Source organism: Sinocyclocheilus anshuiensis, unplaced genomic scaffold (assembly GCF_001515605.1).
Source record: "Sinocyclocheilus anshuiensis isolate Anshui unplaced genomic scaffold, SAMN03320099.WGS_v1.1 scaffold624, whole genome shotgun sequence".
NCBI classification, from domain to species: Eukaryota; Metazoa; Chordata; class Actinopteri; order Cypriniformes; family Cyprinidae; genus Sinocyclocheilus; species Sinocyclocheilus anshuiensis.
This window is the reverse complement of record NW_015554128.1, coordinates 1161750-1171229: the sequence shown is the minus strand read 5'-3', so window position 1 is coordinate 1171229 and position 9480 is coordinate 1161750. Positions and strand designations below refer to the sequence as shown.

Genomic DNA, 9480 nt, shown 5'->3' with positions numbered 1-9480 from the left:
AATTAAGATGAAATAATTTCATTTTTTAATAATATATTTATATAATTTATATATTTTTGTATATTTCATGCATAAAAGTCAAACTCACAACAATATAATGTTATATAAATTACATATATTTTATGACATATATTATTACTTTAATTATATTGTTTAATTATTATTTGTATGTTATGTTAGAATAGAATAGTGTATTCTAAGCTGTATACAGTTAGTAGTAAGCTGGTATTTATTCAGATCATAGCTTTCTTTCATTAATTGATCTTATTCTGTGAATGTTGGGTTTCTCGGCTCTATTGCTTTCCTGTCGTGACTCTCAAACACCTGGACCCATGTGAGAACGGTGCCGACTTTGATCCAGGCCCAAGAGACCCTGTTTCCCACCCCTGAATTATGGCTCCAGCACAAACATGAAGAGAAACTATAAATCAAATACGAAATACATTGTGACTGGCAGTAGAAATGAAGCGGAGAAGCAGACAAAAGGACAAAAGAGCAGGGTGATAATGTGAGAAATGCAAGAAACCCATGCTAAATATATATCCGAAAGCACTGAGAATCTCCACTAATCACGAACTCATGTCACTTAGTATGGTGCTAAGTAATCACAATCTTAATGAGCGAACCAGAAAGCACTCCTTGATCTTTTTCAACTGCTGCTTTGTTTTATGATCCAAACAAACAGGAACAGAGCTATTTTTTTCCTTGTTTTTAAAGGAATAGTTCACCCCCCCCCACAGAAACATCATATTAATCCACATGACTCAATTAAAAGTCGATTAACGGATAAACTTTTTCACACAAAGTGTTATTATGGTTTATAAACTCATATTCTGGCAAGAAGCAATGGTTTAAAACATCTTAATGATGAATTATTTGTTTCTTACAAACACGCAGCTTTTCAATTCACAAGACATTAATTGATAAACTGGAGTCATGTGGATTACTTGTGGATTATTGTAATGTTTTTATCAGCTGTTTGGACTCTCATTCTGACGGCACCCATTCACTGCAGAGGATCCATTGGTGAGCAAGTGATGTAATGCTACATTTCACTGAATATGTTCCTGGTGAAGAAACAAATTATTGGATGGCCTGAAAGTGAATACTTTTTCATCAAAAACACCAAACTTTTTTTTTTCAAGACATCACATTATGCAGTTTGTGCATGCATATAAGCATGCAATTAATTCCTACTGAATCACCCTATAGCATGAACTGAGCATATGTCATATTTGTTTTCATGCTGATGTGTGAATGTGAAGAGGATGTGTGCTTTTTTCACCTTGTAGGACTCCAGGGACAAGGGGATCTCTTCTCTCTTGTCAATGTGTAGATTGTTGAAACTCCCCCAGGTCATCCAGACCTCCCCCTCACCAGCAAACCTTCAATCTACTCGTCTCTCTCTCTCTCTCTCTCTCTCTCTGCTCTCCACTAATGGAGGTTGAAGGACTGTCACTCTGGCCTGCATTACAACTTCAAGGGCTTGAACTCTCTTTTCCTCTGTTCTCCAGGAGAACTCCGGCTGGACTCATGTGGATTCTCTGGGAGTGAGTCGGTTCGCATGCAGACAGACACGATATACAGTACATTCCCGCCTGTGCAAGGTAATGATGGGCTGTGTAACTTGACAAGCTACAGTTCCAGAGTATTTCAGCTACAAGCAAAAACATTGCAGCTACACTACTATCTAATAAAAATAAATAAATAACAATAAATAAGTTAACTACATAACTCTCTTGCAATTCATGAGTTGCAATTTGAGTCAAATTGGCCACACCCACAGAACTGGAATTCAGTTTTATTTTAGTACTATTTATGTATTGCAATAGTATTTATGAATTTCACAATAGCTTTTATTTTTGTATTTTCATTTCATTTTAATTTTAGTTTATTTATTTACCTTTAAATTTGCTTCAATTAATAAAAAAATATGTTTTTTAGTTAACAATAACAGTGATGGAATTTACTGCAATTTATTGATTTGCAGAACAATTCAAAGAAATTAAAACTTTTTTGGTTGAACAACATTCCTATATAAATACATTAACATTTTCTATAGGTGGCATTTTAAACATGAATTATTCATATTCATTATGTAATATTATATAACAAGAATCCTAATTATTTAAAATGAATCAACAGTTGAGTTTTACATGTTTTTGTATGAAATATAACACAAATTATCTAAATGATATAAATGTATTAAAAACTGAAATGTCATTGCATTTTAATTACACACACACACACACACACACACACAATACAATTGTATTACACTTTATTATACATTATACAAGCATTGTTGTATTAAAATAATGGAGCAGATACGGATTCACTGTAACTGGATACACAAGTGTTTGTTGAATTAGGTCATTTCATATTTTAAGTGAATTAGCAAATACATTGCACACTTGGTAAGGAGGAGTGCACACTACAATATGCATCTGCAATGACCTTATTTGCCATTGTGACAGTTCAGACTAAAACCTGAATATTTATGACACTGCTTCGCCAGTAATTGAATGATTATCAAAGATTTTCAGCTTCAGCACAACAAAAGGCTTATTCACATTCTGTAAAATTTAGCAGGCCACCGCTGGTTGTTTCTTCAAAGAAGGAGAGGAGTTGTTTTTATCGAGATATGGAATCATTAAAGGGAGCAGCCGCTGCCCCTGCTGTACTGCATCCTTCAAAGAAAATCTATTACCACTTAGTGCAGGCTCTCAGTCTGGGATTCAATTTACTCTGCAGACGAGGATTAAAAAATCATACATTTATTACCCAGTTTAATTTTTCTTCAGTATTGCCCACTGGTTTAAAATTGTTTTAAATCCGTTCATATCGGAACCCTATTGAAACAGCTTTTCAGACTCTCAAATGGAATACAGTATGGCAGGTGGAGCATTTTTATGCCAGTTGTTTTGCAATTGACATACTTGCATTGCATATACTGTAATGCATGATATATTATCTTACAAAAACAATGTTTAGCTAAAATGTCACTTTTGTATTTCTAGGAATGCACAATATATTGGTACCACAATGTAATTTTTTTTTCTTTAATTCAAATTTGTGGGTATCAGCCAATATTTGATGCATGCCTACTTTCCATTTAGAATACCTCTGATGTTGTTTAACATACACTTAAAGTTGATCTTTAAAAACACTAATAATTTAACTGTTAAATAAATATTTATTTTTTATACCTGATATTACACATTTAGAACTGTACTAATTATCCGCGATTGGTCACAGCATGACAATAATCATTGGCTTAGATATTAGTCAGTATTGTAATGTTAGTAAAAAAAAAAAAAATATATATATATAAATCACCTGTAATTTGCCTATTAAATACTACGACATGCATAATTGTTGTTGTTGATTTTTCACAGTAACACTTTTGTAATTCGTATTATAGATTAGATTATAGAATTCATAAAGTTTTGGGGTAGTGTTAAGGCTGGGGTTAGTGGCGGGCCTTCATACATTATTATTATATTTCTTTTTTATAGTACATTTTTGTACGATTCACGTCGTAAAATAGTTTATATAATTTTCTAGTTAATATATATCTAGTTAATAAGTTAATAATTTTCCTGTGAAATCAGGTTGAAAAAGCTGTAATGATCTAACAGAACATTTTACATAAACAGTATTTGTACAGTAAAATACTGTTAAATATTCATATTTTGGAAGTGAAAATGAACATTCATCTTATGTTTTATGGTTAAAAAAAAAAAAAAAACTACACTGACATTCCCACAATTCCGTGTGACATTTGATGGTATTTTGTTTAAATAATTGTGTTTCTTGTCATTTTTTCTAATTAATTTTGTACATTTGGATTTTGTGTTACATCTTATGATGTTTACAGTAATTAACATTTATTGCATTATTTTAGTGCATGTGTGTTACCATGTGTCTCTTTTACCGCCTGTGTTATTACGGTGGATATTGATATATTATAGAGGTGCAAAATAGATGGAATATTAAAATTATATCAGTTAATGACATATAAATTTAAGTTGAGGTATGTAAAACCTAAAATGTTGCTACTGTATTTTTTACAGTAAAGTTCTGGCAACCACAGCTTCCATTTAAATGTAATGGGTTTATTTTTTTACAATGTTTTTTTGGGGGGCATGCGCCGTTAAGGGATTTGCATAAATCATTGCATTGAACTGGATACAAAAACAATGCAGTGCAAGCAAATAAACAACACAAATGTCTAGTGCAATTCATTCTTAGCAAATTCCCCCACAATGTGATTTGCGTGGTCCATAAGAACAGCATTCTGGGACATAAAAGAAACTCCCAAAGATACTCCCAAAGAGCCTAGATCTCGCACAGGCATTGGGATTGACATCAGATGATTCCCTTATCAAAGAAACAAGACGTTTTTTTACTAAAGAGAGTGAGAATCAAAGTGCTGGTCCATTATTTAAGAGGACGCATGGTGGAAAATGTTACAACGCTACTTTTACAGCAATAGACAAGGATACAGACTTCATGATGCTTCGCACAGTTGGATGGCTTGCCGAAAGCAGACTTCTGGTTCGGGAGTGTGCTCATATCAGGAGGCCGCAATCTTTCTTCTTTCTTTCCTCTAAGTGAGCGTCATGATCAGAGGACTTTCTTCCTCTTATAAACAGGCAGGGTAACGCGTCGAAGGGTAACAAGATAGGACTTTCATTCTCTCCCGTCTCGAAAAGTCAGGTTCACTGGCGCTCCGACACGCATCAAGAGCTAAAATCGAGTTAACGTGTTTTCACAGTTCTCCGCCGTTATCGAGGGATAATTAAAGCCTATACACTTGGTTCGCCTGAGTGTCTCTTCAGAGATGAATGTGGACTCACACTGTTAAGTTGCTGTTGCAGGCGCTCAAATTGCCTGTTTGGTGGAATTACCTCAGTGAAGTGTCGCTCACGGTGGCATTCATCTGTATGTAGAACACCACATCTGTGTTTGATTACAGGTTTCAATCCCAGTTTTGCAGTTTCATCTCGAGTATAAAAAAACGCAAGGGAGCGGAACACCCCGGGAAGGAGGAAGCGATGGATAAAGTGAGGAAAAAAGTAAGGGAAAAGAGCCTAGTTTCGATGTAGTCACACTGTCACATTTCATTCTGGTGTTGACTCTTGTCTCCGGTTGAATTCGGGGTAATTGAAAGAGACAGACGCTAAAAATGGCAACGGAAAAGTGAGGCCTGTCAACTCGTGAGCCTTCAGTAAGAGGGGAAAAATCATAGGATGTGTCTTATTAAATGTTTCAGCAGGTCTTGAATGGGCAAATCCTGCAGGGTTGAGACAATAAACTGCTTTGTGATCTTTGCCCATCATCACACCATTGGCGTGTGTGATGCGTTTCCTACCTTTGCCTGCAGACTTGAAAATGTGATGTCAAGTGTCTCTGACTGAAAAAGAAAGAGACAGTGTCTTCAAGGCAGTTGTGTACATACTTCACAGTCAATTCTGATTGGTCAACAGTGACAGTAGCATTGAAAAGGCAGTTGATTTGTAGGGCTGTTTGATAAGTACACTGTACATCAGTTTGGTTTTTGTTTGTTGTGACATATAGATGTGATGAAAAGCTTTGTAGGTCTCCTGATGGCAGTTTTGCATGTTTGATGTGGATCGCTACTTGCACTGAGCATGTAATTGACCCGCTTTACCTTTTGTGGAGATTGATTTATTGGTACAAAATTGCTTTCAATTATTTTCATTAAATTATTAAATTATTTTCATTAAAATACAATCATTTTCCTTTTCCACTGATGTCACATAGATTATTGGATAATGTTAATGATGCAAAATATAACTTTACTATAACTATAATCTGGCAATATTACAGTTTATTTATCCCTCTGGTGCTCTTCGCATGGCGTTTTTATTATTATTTTTGTATTTAATTACATTTTTATTTTTCTTAATTTAAGTTTTTTTTTTTCAATGAAATTAATGTACTATATTTTAGTTTGATAATGTTTTTTTATGCATTATTTTGTATTTTTAGGGGATTTTATGGTACGGAATTATAGTTATGCTGTAGTTATAATCCATTTATTACCTGTTAAAGACTTTTTGAGCATAGACCTGAAACTTAATTAAAATACAATAAAGTTCCTTGTCCACTGATGTCACATAGATTATTGAATAATCTTAACGATGCACAATATATTGGTACTATAACCATAATCAACATTACAGGTTTTTTTTTCACAAAATCAATGAAATTGATGTCAAGTCAAGTCAAGTCAAGTCACCTTCATTATGATCATATTTTCTTGACCTGGTAAGGACTCTAGCGGCTGCATTTTGGACTACCTGTAGCTTGTTTATTGAAGATGCAGGACAACCACCTAGCAGTGCATTACAATGTAATGTAACAATGTAATTATTGTACAATGTACAATGTAATTATTGTACAATGATGTACAATAATTTAGTTTGACAATGTTTTTTTAAATTTAATATTGTGTATTTTATTGTACAAAATTATATTTATGCTGTAGTTATATAAAAAAAAGTTTATATAAGTTTATTGTTATGAAAACAAAAATACTTTTTTCAAAGTTTATATGAAATAGATATTTTCCAAAACATATTTTACTCTAAAACCAAAGACAAAATCAAAAGCCATAAACAATTGTTGTTCCAAATTTGAAATTAAGAAGAAAAAAAAGCTTTCAGTAAGATTTTGTTTGGGTGCAGTATACCAAACTTTTCCTCTAGATGAAATGATTTCCCATTCATTTTCAATGCAAACATTATAGATATTTAATATCAGTCATTTATCATTTATTGGCCACAACAGTTATTGGCTGGAATTTAGTATCAGTGCATCCCTAAAGTTAACCAATATCCAAATAGCTATTTAATCATTGTTTGTGTTTGCTTGTGTTTGTTCTGGCTTCGTGAGTTCCACTCCTTATTAGGTCACACTATGGAAGTGAAATTGATTAATTTTATATATGTTTATACTCAAATCAACTGTAATTACACTGTAAATAACTAACAAAATAAATTAAATAAAGTAGTTCCTAGGTCGTTTGTATCTCATACTCTTCAATTCTCTCTCTCTCGTTCAGTTTCTGGTTCCTATTGTATCCCATGACAGGGCTTGATGGTGTAATGAATATGTATGCGCTGATGTGCTTAAACTCCATGGCGGATGATTACCTCTCAGCTCTGTCAGCCTGCACCGTGTGAGGCTCTTTTCCTGAGCAGAAGCATCGCTCGCAGTAACATTTGGTCATGCGTGTTTGTGACAGCGCAACCATGAATTTTTGTCAGCTGTATTGTACATTATTGAACGCGAGCCCAAAACCGGTCTCGCTCTGTGGCCTGCCAGATTGGCTCGCAGCTCGACGGTTTAATCACAGAGACAGACCCCCCACTTCAGACCTGAATTCCTATGAGGGCTGTAAAAACAGCAGGTAGCATTTGTACGAACACGGTTTCTCGCGCAAAATAACAAAATTAAAAGTATTTACTGTACCTGAACACAATCTGCTTGGGTTCTTTTTGCATAATTTATGATTCGCTCAAAAATAAATCATTCCCTGAACTTAATTTTAATCATGACAACTCTCTGAAGATTTTAGCATGGTGATGGATATGACAATGTTAATGTATTTGGTCTTGGCGGAATAGATCTTCTACGCTGCTGCTGAATTGCTGCTGCTGTTGGTTATTGCTGTAGTTGTAGATTATTGCTGCTGCTGCAAGCAAGTAGAGGATCTTGCTACTGCCAATGCATATGGTGATACGGTGCTGTGAGTATTTAAGACATACTGCTGCTGCACAAATAGCATATAAAATAACCCGTAGCAGATCTATACAGGTGTTGCTGGGGAAGGTGGAGGGTTTCAGAGAAACTCTGAAAGCGCGCTGCAGGAATCTCTAGTGAATGCTAGCCAGCCATATAAATGCAAGGCAGTAAGCTCATTGGCTGCATATGCAGCATGAACCAATCAGCTTGTGCCAAGTCATTTAACTCTCTGAAAATCATCAGTTACGTTAACGAAACATCAGTCTGCGCCATCTAGAGTTTCATGACTAAACTATATATTTGATTGTTATCAGTGCTTTGTTTTTTACTTTTTTTGTGATATTATATATAAGGTCCAATTAGTTAATATTATTTAATGCATTAACTAACAATAAACAATTCATTTGTTGCAGTATTTATTAATCTGTTAACATCAGTTAATAAAAGTACAATTGTTCATTGTTAATGTTAGATACAACAGATACAACTATTTAATAATCTATTAATAAATGTTGAAATTAACATGAAACTAAGAAATAAATGCTTTAGAAGTATTATATTATATTATATTATTAAAAAACTATTATTTTTAAATTATCGTTTTTACATTTTTAAGTCTTTATTTACATGTAATCTTGTGACCCGCTGTGAGCTGAATTTGAGAGTCAGATAAGTCAGATTTATGATTGAATTATTTAGACAGTTTTGTGAACTTGATGAACAAATTCATTAAAAAGACATGAAGAATGATTAATTCATGCTTGGATATTACTACTTTATAAACTTTACTTTATATGGCAGAAAATGTAAGCGTAGTATGCTAGCATGCTATTCTGAATTCAGCTTTACTCTTTCTACCCATCCAGTCCCATGCAAAACATGCTGGGAATTGCAAGTGTCCTGTTCGGATGGAGATGCAGTCCAAACACAAACTGATCAGTCTAAGTAAACTTCTGGTTTACAAATTTAAATTGATTACATGCTGCAGAGAAAAAAAATGTTGCATTAGCTCATTTGAATTAAGTAAATTGAGTAAACTGCAAAAATACAACTTCTTTCGAGTGTTTAGGTGTCTGTATTGATTTATAAATCTGATATGCAAGAAAACTGGGGTTTGCATCTTTGACGTATGCTATTGATGCAGGGCTTGCTTGATATTCTAAATTTCACTCGCTATTTGTCATCTGCAGTTTGCTGATAGCAACATCAAATCTAATTACATAAACTGTAAATTCTCTTTACTGAGCACTTGCTGCTCTCACATAAGGAGCAATTAAGCAGGAATCATTGCTGGATCCTGCTAGTCCTGGATTTGTTTCAAAAATAAATTATTCCCCTGATGTGCATTACTTGATTAATGCCGGGTAGCTGTGCAACCCTATGCTGAGATCTTATTTTAAAGAAGTTTAGTGGACTGGTATGAGTTATCTTTTTTTTTTTTTTTTATGAAATGTGGCAATTAACATGAAACTAAGAAATAAATGCTTTAGAAGTATTATATTATATTATATTATTAAAAAACTATTATTTTTAAATTATCGTTTTTACATTTTTAAGTCTTTATTTACAGGTAATATTGTGAACTGCTGTGAGTCGATTTGTTGAATTTCAATTTGAATAATATTCACAGATAAAACTTTTAATTTTAATAATGTTGTAAAGTGTTACCATTATTATTTTGTATTATATTATATTATATTATTT

The 9480-nt window shown here is 33.5% G+C and overlaps 1 long non-coding RNA gene across 1 annotated transcript; it reads left to right on the top strand.

Annotated features, from left to right (window-relative positions):
• Nucleotides 1–1002: 1002 nt before the first annotated feature.
• On the top strand, nucleotides 1003–1674 carry LOC107670201 (uncharacterized). Its single transcript, XR_001632070.1, has 3 exons — nucleotides 1003–1101; nucleotides 1293–1355; nucleotides 1515–1674. It is a non-coding gene; the product is annotated as an uncharacterized LOC107670201 (long non-coding RNA).
• The last annotated feature ends 7806 nt before the right edge of the window (nucleotides 1675–9480 follow it).